This window comes from Solanum dulcamara, chromosome 2 (genome assembly GCF_947179165.1).
Source record: "Solanum dulcamara chromosome 2, daSolDulc1.2, whole genome shotgun sequence".
Taxonomy (NCBI): domain Eukaryota; kingdom Viridiplantae; phylum Streptophyta; class Magnoliopsida; order Solanales; family Solanaceae; genus Solanum; species Solanum dulcamara.
Window position 1 is genome coordinate 14,854,167 of NC_077238.1, and position 14,306 is coordinate 14,868,472.

At 41.5% G+C, this 14,306-nt stretch overlaps 1 pseudogene; it reads left to right on the plus strand.

Moving 5' to 3' along the window:
- The first annotated feature begins 5,068 nt into the window (after window positions 1-5,068).
- On the plus strand, window positions 5,069-5,188 carry LOC129881242 (5S ribosomal RNA; annotated as a pseudogene).
- The last annotated feature ends 9,118 nt before the right edge of the window (window positions 5,189-14,306 follow it).

Consider the following 14,306-nt stretch of genomic DNA (forward strand, 5'->3'; position numbering starts at 1 on the left):
AAGCTGGAGAACATCTCTGTCTAGAATAGCAACTGGATCCTCAACAAAAGTCAGACGATCATCCAACTCAACAGAGTCATACTGAAGAACGTGAGACTCATCTGGAATGTACCGACGCAGCACAGAAACATGAAAAATAGGGTGTATAGCTAAAAATGCTGGTTGCAAAGCCAAATCATAAGCAACCTCTCCAACTCTCCTTAGAATCTCAAACGGCCCGATATACCAGGGGCTAAGCTTACCCCTCCTGTCGAATCTCATCACGCCCTTTAAGGGCGACACCCGCAAGAATACCTAATATCCTACTTTGAAGTGCAAGGGCCAACGCCTGCGATTAGCATAAACCTGGTGCCTACTCTGAGTTGTCCTTAACCTATCCTGAATAATCTGAACTCTGGCTATGACATCCTAAAGTAAATCGGTACTATGTGGCCTAGGCTCTGAAGACTCAAACCAACCAACGGGAGTGCGACAATACCTACCATATAAGGCTTCAAACGAGGCCATCTGAATACTAGAGTAGTAACTATTATGTCACGACCCAATCCCGTAGGCCGTGACTGGGGTCTGACCTGGACCCCCGTATACATATCTACCAGCTGTGGTCAGGTCGAACTGTAAATAACATAATACCATATAACAGAACCCTATTGGGTGATAACATTTTCATAAACCTATAGCCTTTTTCATTTGTATCACAACATGAAAGGGCACACAAGCCGACAAGGCTTCAATAACATAATAACATATACCATACATCATGTAGTCCCAACTGAACCAAATTGACATACACAATCCACATATATATATCTGCAGACCTCTAATAATATTAATGACAACATATGGCGAGATAGGGCCCCCGCCATACTCCTGAATAACAAAACAATACTATACATCAACGGCCAGTGCCAAAAACTAGGCTTTGATACAATGTAGACTCTTCCAACTGAGTTGAGCAGAATCCTAAGCTGACGGACACCCACAACCTGTATCTGTACCTGCGGGCATGAAACGCAACCCCTTGATAAAAGGGGATCAGTACGACATATGTACTGAGTATATAAAATATAACATAATACAACTGGAAGTATATCTAAAATAGAGGAGCAGGGGGTAAAATATCAAATCAAAACCCTATATCTGGGAAGGTAAAATCATGCATGCTCAAATTTTCAATACAGCCAGCCCTATCAAGGATTCGGTGAATCATATCTGTAGAACCATCACCTCCTTATTATAACACATCATCACATATATACATACATACCCGGCCCCCTAGTGAGGGCGCGGTGAACAATGCACTGGAATTGTGCACGAATCTGATAACCGGCTCGAGACTCAAAGAAGAAGTGTTACAGTATACACGAGTACAGTAGTGAGAAACAAAACATAGTTTAAATCATTATCCAAGACTCAATGAAATCATCAAGTGAACCATCACTTGGAGATCAGGGTAGGAAGTATTTGACGTATACCCTCTAAATGTCACTAAGGACTATGTAAAAAGAAGTTTTGGTACTCTTACACATATACCAGTGTGAAATATCTTATAGAAGTCTGAGCATTGGTTATCTCAGAGGTTTTTTTAAAAAGAAGGGCTTTGTCTAATCAATCACTATTCAGTCATATAGAAGACTCGACGAATAGGAGTTTATCTACTTTAAGAGTCTTGACATCCAAAAATAATCAAGAGTCCTGAAGTCATATTCAGAACCTAAGAATGAAGTTGCACAAAAGATTACCTCATCCATAGTCTACATCTATGACATGCCAAAAGAAAGAGAATAAGCTTTACATACTTATGCCAAAAACATGCCAAGAGAAAGCTTCACATACCTCGTACGGTTTACTCTTTGTCCCGTTCGCCTAGTCGTCTTTTGAACCTATTCAACACGGAAGTAATAGGAATATAAACCACTCTTTACTTTCCATCACCTTCAATTGCACCTTAGTATTCATGGAACCTATTTCCTTGTTCATCTCCTCGACTAGGTCTTTAACTAGTTAAGGCGTTAACGAAAATTGGGCAGCACCTCCCCTATAACGTGCCCTATGCAAATTTCCAATTAGATACCTAAACACTACAGCCAAAAAACAACAACAACCTGCAGCATATGTTAAATAAATTCACACCAACAATATACAACATAAACTCCTAGCGACTCGCTCAAAATTACGATATCAAAATAGGGTGTCTAGCCTTTATTTTATAACACCTTTAATTATACGAAAAGAGGGGTCATGTGGATGAAACCAGAAGAACCCACACCCCTTTTATAATACATTTATTCCCTGAAACACACCCCCACACACCTGCAACAGCACACCACAAGCACCACACTTCACTTCGACGACAATTTAACTATAGCGACTACAATTTGGATTGTCTCCAACGTCAAGCATTCCTATACCATTTTTACGTTTCCATACACACAAAAGGTGTATAATACACTCCATAACAACACCATAAATTCAAAATTGAAAGGAGAACCCTTACCTTACCCGAAATTATACAAAACTGCCAAATTACAACTCGGAACTTCTTCAAACGTGCTGAAATTGAGCGGGCTATTTATGTCACTTCTTTGCTGCCCCAAATAATGATTTTATGTTATTAAATACAATTATATAACAGTGGGATACCTTAAATAATTAATTCATGGAATGAAAGTCGGGGGCTTACCTTTTGGAGACCAAACCTGTAGCCCTCCTTTCCTTGCCTCCAACGTTTTCCTTCAGCTTTCTCTTATTAGTTCCAGGTATAAAGCTGAAGATATGGTTCTGTAGACATCATAAGTCACATATATACACCCCCACATGGTTGAGTAACACCATAGATAATTAATTCACGGAGGAAAAATTGGAAACTTACCTTAATTTCTCCAAAACATGATTGCCTTTCTCTTTTTCTCCTTCACGTTTTTCTCTCTATGTTCTTGCCTGATTTTTGGATAATGGACAAGTTAAGAGTCACAATAGACATATATATAGGAGGTGACACTTGTAAGACCCTAAGGGTGACATGTGTCAAGCCCTTATTGGGCCACCTCAACCATGTAACCAATGAGGGGCTGCCACTGTCCTTGGTGGCCTACCCCCAAGTAGGTGGGTCACCTACTTGACCCCAAGCAGGTGGGTCACCTGCTACCATATGTCACTTTCCTAGGCTTCCATGTGTCACCTCCCCTTGCTTCCACTGTCATCTTCTCCTTTTCCATGTGGGTTTGTAATCTCGTCTTATTTTAAGAACCCGTGTAATCCTTGATACGTAAGCTTGGTATTTCTTTAAGTAACTCAAGCTTATAAGACTTCTAAATTAGTAGCTTACGTAGGTAAATCAAGTCCTACGATTCATTTCTTGGCCTCCAACTTATTCCGTATTCTCACAACTTTATTTCCAACCTTCCCTCTCATGAGGGTATCGCATTCTTCTTTTCTTAGAGTTGTTTGATAGTGTCGTAGCTTATCCAGCTTACATGATAATGTCTAAGAAACTTAAGAGATATTCTGGGTTTAAAAGTGCGGGGCGTAACATCCTTCCCCCTTTAAAACATTCATCCCCGAATGTTAAACAAGACTTCCCTCAAGACCTTATATCGATTGTAGGGAGATTGTTTTCTATTGCGATCACACATATTTTCATCCAAGTAATTAATATACGAGTTTCAAGAGTTGGGATTACCTGTAGACATCGAGAATAGGTACGAATACTTGTGTTTTATGTCCTCTTCAATTTCTCAGGTCATCCCCCTTTTCTGGTTTTGGTTTTTGCCATAGTATCTTGACGGAAGGCACATATTTAGTCTACAATCTTCTAGTTTGCCGATCTAAGATGGAAATAAGTTATTCCTCACAGGATTCCATTTCTTGGACATCATAGAACATACCCTGGATGGCTCAGCAGTACCCTTTCGAAGCATCCCTATCTGATGGACAGGGCGTATAGTTTCCAAATAAGGTGGTAAGCTCAACTTACCGGCCACTTTACCCACCTTACGAGCAATTTGATACAGTCTAATGTATTTTGGGCTAAGTTTCCTTTTCTCGCCGAATCTTATTACTCCCTTCTTAGGTGACCCTATTACGAACACCTAATCATTAATTTGAATTCTGACTGTCGGTGTCGATTATCTGTATATCATTTTTTTTGACTCTGGGCTGCTAATTCTTAGCTTGCTCAATCATGTCGGGGCCTTTTAGCTTAGTCTTTCTAACATCGACCCATCTAATAAGGGACTTACACGTCTTGTTCTATCAGTCTTGTACGGTGTCATTGGGATACTAGAGTGGTAGCCATTATGGTAGGCAACTCCATAAGTGATGGATAATCATCTTAGCTACCTTCGAAGTTAACACCCTGGCTCGCGACATATCTTCTAGCGTCTAATAGTACGCTCAGTCTGTCCAGCAGCTCGAGGGAAAACTGGGGTACTAAGACCTACCTGTGTTCCCGATCTCTTCTTGGACTGATCTCCAGACGTTAATCATAATTGAAGTCCCTCTATCTAAGATATTAGCTAAGGAAACCTCACAGAACCTTACTACCTCCTTGTCCTATAACTTCACCTAGTTCCAGCTGCATAGGTGGTCTTGATTGAAAGCAAATGGGCTAATTCATTAGCCTACTCGCAATAACCCGTATAGCACCCTACTCTTGAAGAGTATAGAATAGGTGCGTAATGACGTTGATAATTTGGGAGTCCTTAGCCTCGTATAGTCCTTCTCGACTGAGTAGGTAGCCTTTGATCGAAGGATCAGGGGCTAATATTGTTAATCCAAAGGTAACATTCCCTCCAGAGTTATCTGGCGCTAGAGTGTAAAGTGGGTCTTGTAGACCAGGTCATATTATGGAATCTTCGACCTCGCGTATTACTTCCTGCCTTCCGTAAATGACATTAACTGGTACCATATTGAGGAACTGTGGTGTTCAAGTGCGCCATCAGTTAGTAATTAGCTAATCCTGCTTGTTTTGCTTAAGTCCTTTTTACAATTCCCTCAACGTAACTTATAGTACTCTAGGTACATAATCTCATATTGTTTCTCCGCTGCTAGTTTAGATTCTTCCATCTCGCGCGACCACACCCGCACTATCGCACTAAATTCCACTAGAATTTAGAAGTTAAGCGTGCTTGGGAGAGAATAATACTGGGATGGGTGACCTCCCTGGGAAGTCTTCGTGTCGCGTTTCATTGTAATCCTTGCCATAATGTGCGGGGCACTCAACTTAGCCCAAGATTCACCTTAGCATCGTCCTGCTCGTCCCACCTTGTCGCACTTCTTTCCTTTCCCCTATTCACTCTGTGTTCTTCTCATTTTCTACCACAAGAGGCTTTCTATTCTCTTGTCCTTGGTTATAAATCTATCGTAACATCATTTGCGACCAACTTTATAGCTAACATTTTGACTTTTAGTCTAGCATGCTGTCATTATCCTTCGTAGTGTCTCCTGAGTTATTTGATATCCTTTCGTGGTTACACTCTTTTGTTTTTATACACAGCCGCCTTCTAATGTTATGTCATTCAGGGTCTTGTCACAAACTTCTTAACGCTGCCTTATATAGCATTCTGGCTTCCATCCAATTATTGGTGGCTTCCGGACCTTTCTAACTTGGTTCGGCAAGGTATCATATTGAAGTTTAGATGTTCATCTCAAATATATTGCCATATCAATTGCCTCCTCTTACCTTTGCAGTTCTCTCACTTGCTTCCCCCCTTTAGAGGGTATCTATACTTTTACCTGCTTATGCCTTGCCCTATCTCTCTATGTCCAGTCTCAAATTCATCCAATCTCGTTCCCAAGTCTACTTGGTACTGCATCATGTCCTCGTCTTTCTATATATTTCATAAACTGATTATCCACGTACGGAACCTTGGTTAAATTATGAAGCAACGAGAACCTTTCCATGCATAGTGCAACATCTCATTTATTAATCTATACTTGAGTAATGGGACCCATGGAACAACCCATTCGAGGCCACATTTTACTTATCTTTATCAAAATTTAACTAGTACTTGTAGTCGTTCCAATTTCAATTAGGCGGTGCTAGTATTCCGACGATAACTGTTCAAGGTTCTTTTGAAATAGTAGCTTTACCCCAACCTATATCTTTTATTCCTTGGGGTGAATGTAGGTTACACAAATTATTCCTTAAGTTTGCCATCCTCGTCCCTTAAGGGTTCCACTATTTTTGGGGCGATGTTGTGTACACGCATCATTCCTTTATATCTTAAGCTCTATGCTCTTACTGCGTACTCAACACAGGCTTTTAACTTAGTTAGCATCTACCAAGTGTGACTTATTAGCGGTCTCACTTTATCCCCTTACTGCTATACCATAACTTTAAATTCATACTCATATTCAATTCATGACATCTCTCTGGGGTGCTTCTATTAGAATTTCTTTCTCCAATTAATCGGTGGAAAACTAATAAACTATTATCACAGAACACTTTTCAACCACCGTTAAAAGAAAACTAGATTTCTTTAAACATCGCAATACTTCTTTACTTGACCTACTTGGTCTCTTTCTGAATTTATCCTCGAGTTATGAATAACTTATCTAGTTCTGAACTAAGAGTTGGGGGCTTGGTACTTTTCAAGAAAAGTGAAACTCAATTGCTGGACATCTTACCCTTCAACCTGAGCCCCCTTTTATTTTCCTTTTTGGTCCTACAACACAAATATGGTTGGAGGTACCATAGTCTGAACTTTACTGCTCATATAGGCTTTTGTTTCTCTAAAATAAAATTCTCCAAGTAGAAATGGTGCCCCTTATCGATAACATGAAGAGTACCTCTTACAGTTTTAATTTAGCATGATATGGGTACTCGTTATCAATTTCCAAAACATCTTAAGAGTCTATGTTTCATTCCCTTTTTTTGTCCTCAGAAAATTTCAGCAGAATTTCCTCTATATTTCTTACTTATCCCAAACCTACACGCCGAAAATGCCAACAATCCCCCACAGGGCCAACACATATAAACATCTATATCATATCATATCGCTGCTCAAAATGACTCACAGGGCCAATATATACATACATTTATTATGCTTTATATTACAACCGTACAGGGCTTCCCACATTATACCAAAATAAAACTAACAACATTACTTCAGATGGTCAACAAAACTTACTTATCGTCCCCCTATACTTGTAGCCAATTAGTCCCTAGTTTGACTCGGTGACCTAGGAGATGGAGTATACTTTTCCTCTTCATCTGTGTGCCATCTACTTGTCTGTCCCTCTTCATCTTCCTCGCTTGAATCTAGAAGGCATGAATTACCAGGTGATCCCTGGTTTACCGACGTCCAAGATAGGGGGCTAGAGTATACGGTAACACTTATCGTAGGCACCGGTCTAACATAGTGCTCTATCATCAGAGCAACTAGCGTGGCTTCCGAAACCACTTCTCGGGTCGTCGGACATTCTGTGGCTATTGCTGTTGGGCCTTCCCAGGAATCAACCTTGTTAGCATAATTAAGGTCCTCCGAAGGATCGGTCTCAATCGAATAACTGGGATCCTCCGAGGGATCTGTCTCAATCGAATAGCTCAGACTCCTTTTGCTTGGTCTTGGAGCCTGAGATCCCGGTCCCGAATGTATCCTGGGGGCCTTCTTCACACCCCCTCCACTGTCTAAAGTTGGATTTTTCATCTTTCACCCCGATCTATACCTGCCTACAAGAAAGGAGGTCAAAAATAATCCCCTCTATAGAGGTATCACCGTACGTATAACAATTCATTAGGGAAGGATTATCCTAATAACACAACTCTATCGCACGATCTTAGTTATAAAAGAAAGGTAACATCCTAAATGTCCTGTATCTCCCTATTTATAGATATGACGTGCAACACATTGATAATCAAGACTCTACTAGACACAGTCTGTAGACAATTTGGGGACGAACTATTCTAATACCACTTCTGTCACGACCCAACCCCGTAGGCCGTGACTGGGGTCTGACCTGGACCCCCGTATACATATCTACTAGTTGTGGTCAGGTTGAACTTTAAATAACATAATACCATTTACCAGAACCCTATTGGGTGATAACATTTTCATAAACCTGTAGCCTCTTTCATTTGTATCATAACATGAAAGGGCACGCAAGCCGACAAGGCTGCCATAACATAATAACATATACCATATATCATGTAGACCCAGTTGAACCAAATTGACATACACAACCCACATATACATGTCTGCAGACCTCTAACAATATTAATGACAACATATGGCGGGACAGGGCCCCCGCCGTACCCCTGAATAACAAAAAACTACTATACATCAATAGCTAGTGCCAAAAACTAGGCTCTGATACAATGGATCCTCTTCCAGCTAAGCTGAGCGGAATCCTAAGCTGACGGACTCCCACAACCTATATCTGTACCTGCGGGCATGAAATGCAGTCCACCGAGAAAAGGGGGTCAGTACGACATATGTACTGAGTATGTAAAACATAACATAACACAACTGGAAGTATATCTAAAATAGAGGAGCAGGGGGTAAAATATCAAATCAGAACACTATACCTGGGAAGGTAAAATCATGCATGCTCAAATTTTCAATATAAACGGCCCTATCAAGGATCCAGTGAATCATATCTGTAGAACCATCACCTCCTTATTACAACACATCATCATATATATACATACATACCCGGCCCTCTAGTGAGGGCGCGATGAACAATACAGTAGAATTATGCACGAACACAGTTTAAATCATTATTTGAGTAGAGTAGTGAGAAACAAAACACAGTTTAAATCATTATTCGAGACTCAATGAAGTCATCAAGTAAACCATCACTTGGAGATCAGGGTAGGAAGTATCTGACGTATACCCTCTAAATGTCACTAAGGTCTATGTAAAAAGAAGTTTTGGTACTCTTAGACATATACCAATGTGAAATATCTTATATAAGTCTGAGTATTGGTTATCTCAGAGCTTTTTAAAAAAAGAAGGGCTTTGTCTAATCAATCACTATTTAGACACATAGAAGACCCGAGGATTAAGAGTTTATCTACTTTAAGAGTCTTGACATCCAGAAATAATCAAGAGTCCTGAAGTCATATTCAGAACCTAAGAATAAAGTTGCACCAAATCTTACCTCATCCATAGTCTACATCCAAGACATGCCAAAATAAAGAGAATAAGCTTTACATATTTATGCCAAAAACATGTCAAGAGAAAGCTTCACATACCTCGTACGGTTTACTCTTTGTCCCGTTCACCTAGTCGTCCTTTAAACCTATTCAACACAGAAGTAATAGGAATATAAACCACTCTTTACTTTCCATCACCTTCAATTGCACCTTAGTATTCATGGAACCTATTTCCTTGTTCATCTCCTCGACTAGGTCTTTAACTAGTTAAGGCGTTAACGAAAATTGGGCAGCACCTCCCCTATAACGTGCCCTATAAAAATTTCCAATTAGATACCTAAACACTACAGCCAAAAAACAACAACAACCTGCAACATATGTTAAACAAATTCACTCCAACAATATACAACATAAACTCCTAGCGACTCGCTCAAAATTACGATATCAAAATAGGGTGTCTAGCCTTTATTTTATAACACCTTTAATTATACAAAAAGAGGGGTCATGTGGATGAAAACAGAAGAAACCACACTCCTTTTATAATACATTTATTCCCTGCAACACACCCCCACACACCTGCAACAGCACACCACAAGCACCACACTTCACTTCGACGACAATTTAACTATAGCGACTACAATTTGGATTGTCTCCAACGTCAAGCATTCCTATACCATTTTTATGTTTCCAGCCACAAAAATGGCGTATAATACACTCTAAAAAAAAACCATAAATTCCAAATTGAAAGGAGAACCCTTACCTTACCCGAAATTAGCCAAAACTGCCAAATTGCAACTCGGAACTTCTTCAAACGTGCTGAAATTGAGCGGGCTGTTTGTGTCACTTCTTTGCTGCCCCAGATAATGATTTTATGTTCTTAAATACCATTATATAACCGTGGGACACCTTAAATAATTAATTCACAGAACAAAAGTCAGGGGCTCACCTTTTGAAGACCGAACCCGTAGCCCTCCTTTCCTTGCCTCCAACCTTTTCCTTCAGCTTTCTCTTATTAGTTCCAGGTGTAAAGCTGAAGATATGGTTCTGTAGACATCATAAGGCACATATATACACTCCCACGTGGTTGAGTAACACCATAGATAATTAATTCACGGAGGAAAAATTGGAAACTTACCTTAATTTCTCCAAAACATGATTGCCTTTCTCTTTTTCTCCTTCACGTTTTTCTCTCTATGTTCTTGCCTGATTTTTGGATAATGGACAAGTTAAGAGTCACAATATACATATATATAGGAGGTGACACATGTCATCCCCTAAGGGTGACATGTGTCAAGCCTTTATTGGGCCACCTCAACCATGCAACCAATGAGGGGCTGCCATGTCCTTGGTGGGGCCCACCCCCAAGTTGGTGGGTCACCTACTTGACCCCAAGCAGGTGGGTCACCTTCTGCCATATGTCACTTTCCTAGGCTTCCATGTGTCACCTCCTCTTGCTGCCACTGTCATCTTCTCCTTTTCCATGTGGGTTTGTAATCTCGTCTTATTTTAAGAACTCGTGTAATCCTTGCTACGTAAGCTTAGTATATCTTTAAGTAACTCAAGCGTATAAGACTTCTAAATTAGTAGCTTACGTAGGTAAATCAAGTCCTACAATTCATTTCTTGGACTCCAACTTATTCCGGATTTTCACGACTTTATTTCCAACCTTCCCTCTCATGGGGGTATCACATTCTTCTTTTTTTAGAGTCGTTTGATAGTGTCGTAGCTTATCCAGCTTACATGATAATGTCTAAGAAATGTAAGAGACATTCTGGGTTTAAAAGTGCGGGGCGTAACATCCTTCCCCCTTTAAAACATTCATCCCCGAATGTTAAACAAGACTTCCCTCAAGACCTTATACCGATTGTAGGGAGATTATTTTCTATTGCGATCACCCATATTTTCATCCAAGTAATTAATATACGAGTTTCAGGAGTTGGGGTTACTTGTAGACATCGGGAATAGTGTTTAGCAACTCATTAAGCTTCCGAAAGCTCGACTCACACTCCTCGGACCACACAAAGGGAACATCCTGGCGGGTCAAATAGATCAATGGGGCTACAATGGCAGAAAAACCCTCAATGAATCGTCTGTAATACCTAGCCAATCCAACGAAAATCCGAATCTCCGTAACAGATGTGGGCCTAGCCCAACCATGAATAGCCTCAATCTTCGCCGGATCCACTCTGATACCCTCTTTGGACACCACGTTTCCCAGAAATGCCATAGACTCCAACCAAAACTCGCACTTTGATAATTTAGCATAAAGCTGCTGATCTCTCAAAGTCTGGAGCACAACCCTCAAGTGCTGCGCGTGCTTCTCCCTACTCCGCAAGTATACCAGTATGTCATCGATGAATACAATCACGAAGGAGTCAAGATAAGGCCTGAATACTTAAGTCATAAGGTTCATAAAAGATGCAGGGGCATTAATAAGCCCAAAAGACATCACAAGGAACTCATAGTGGCCATAGCAAGTCCAAAAAGCAGTCTTAGGAATGTCAGCTGCCCTAATCTACAACTGGTGGCAGCCAAACCTCAAGTTAATCTTAGAAAACATGGTCGCACCCTGAAGCTGATTGAATAGATCATCGATACGAGGCATGGGGTAATTGATTTTCACCATCACCTTGTTCAACTGCCTGTAATCAACACACATCCACATAGTCCCATCTTTTTTCTTAACAAATAAGATAGGCGCACCCCATGGAGACACACTCAGGCGAATAAATCCCTTACCTAGAATATCCTCATGCTGCACGCTGAGCTTCTTGAGATTTTTAGGGTCCATATGATAAGGTGGTATAGAAATAGGCTTAGTTTCCGGCTCCAAATCTATGGCAAAGTCAATATCTCTTTCTGGGGTAAACCAGGTAGGTTAGTGGGGAAGACATCAGTATACCTTCTAACCACATGGACTGAATCAATAGTAGGGGCCTCGCTGGACACATCACAGACATATGCTAAGTACACTAAGCACCTAGACGCAATTAACTGTCGGGCCCGCATAAAGGATATGATCCTAGTCGGTGAGCGACTATAAACACCCTACCATAAGACTAAGGGAATACCAGACATGGCTAATGTAATGGTCTAGGCATAATATTCCAAAACTACATGATGAGGGGATAGCCAATCCATGCCAAGAATAACATCGAAGTCCAGCATATCAAGTAAAATAAGATCTGCCCAAGTCTTATGCCCCTGAATAGTCACGCACAGGATCTACAAACCTGATCCACTTCTAAAAAATCCCCTATCGGGGTCGAAACATGTAACGGGACCTCAAGTGACTCATAAGGAATACCTAGACATGGAGCAAAATATATAAACACATAAGAATACGTGGAACCTGGATTAGATAAAGCTGAAGCAGTCTGTTGACAAATAAGGATAGTACCTGTGATAACATCATTTGATGCCTCAGACTTTGCCTTGGCCAGAGCAGCATAGAAGTGGCTCTGTCGGCCTCCCCCACGAATATTTGCCCTACCACCTGACCTACCTCCTCGGGAACCTCCTCGAACACCCTGCTGACCATCGCCGCAGCCATGACCATGATTTATACCTCCTGGTGGAGGTGGTGCTACTACCAATGGTCTAGCCCAGTTGGGACACTCCCTAGCCCAGTGCTCCAATGAGCCATAATTAAAGCATCCTAAAGATGAGCGACCCGTGATAACTCATCTGCGGTAGGAAGGAAGCAGACCTAATCCCCTCGAGCTCTACCCTGCGGTGTAACCCTCTGAATGGGGCTGACTACCCTCAACGGATGACAGGGCGACCTGAATTGATTGGCTGGACTGACCCTGCTGGTACCTATCCTACTGGAATTGCTGACGGGGCCTGTCATAACTATCATGGCCTCTAGAATGGGACCCACTGTAGCTACCCTGATGCATGGGTCTCTTATCACTACCCCCTTGGACCTAACGATGAATAATCTTGCTCGTGCGGGCATGATCCACCATATCCAGAAAAAAGCGCCCCACAGAAACAAGGTGTTTGGTCCCCAACCTCAGGTAAGGTCTCAATCCGCACACAAAACATTATACCCGCTCCTCCTCTATGGGTAGAATCATAGTGGCATATCGGGAAAGCTGATGAATCTAGCCTCGTACTCTGCAATCATCATGTAGCCCTGCTCCAACCGAGTAAACCAATCCAAAAGTTGGTCCCGAACCCTTCTAGGGATGTATCGAGCCAAGTAAGCCTCTGATAACTAGGCCCATGTCAATGGTGGTGACCCAGCTGGTCTGGACTGCAAATAAGAGCGCCACCATTGTCTGGATGCCCCTCTAGACTTCACAAGACCCAAAGAATGGAGCTTCTCTTGACAGGTAGTCAAGAACTCCTTGGCATCCTCGCTAATGGCTCTATAAAATATTGGGGGTGACAGCCTTTGAAATACCCCTAACATCTTCTGATCTTGTAATGACATCATACCCTCCAGAACTGCTGGAATGGGTGCAACAACTGGTGGAGGCAGTTGAACCTCAGGTGCTGGCTGAACGGGCGGATCCCGCGGTACTAGTATGCCTACTACTGGGGTTATAATTGATGTAGCTGAGGGCTGTTCTGGTAGTGGTGGTCCTTCTGGCTGAGTAGGAATATGAGTATCCTGATGCTCCTCTACCATCTCTGACTCTATCTCTGGGTGGGAGCTGGTGCTGCTCCCCTACTTGTCCCACGAGGACGACCTCTAGGCATACCCGACCTTGGTGTGTTATCATGCCTGGTGGTACTACGCGTACGAACCATCCCTGCGAAAGAGTAAAATAAATGAGATTTCACAAAATCAATAAGACACAACACTACACGAAATGATACAACATAGAAAATATTCCTAATAACATCCTGTAGCCTCCCAAAGATAAGTTACGGACGTCTCCACACCCATCCACGAAACTCTACTAGACATTAGCTTTGTGCAAGTGAGACCAATGAACTTGGGGCTCTGATACCAACTTGTCATGACCCAATTCCTTAGGTCATGATGACACCTACTATAACCCACCAGTAGGTAAGCCAACCCGTCAACCCGGAATTTCAAGTAATGAGTTTGAGGACAGAAACTAAACGAGAGTGACGTATTATAAAGATAAGCAGAAAGAATAAGCGAAAGTAAACCAAAACATGATATAAACAACTAAAGATCCCTCCTAAAACTTTGAAGTAAAAAGTACAGAGCTGCTATAAAATAAAA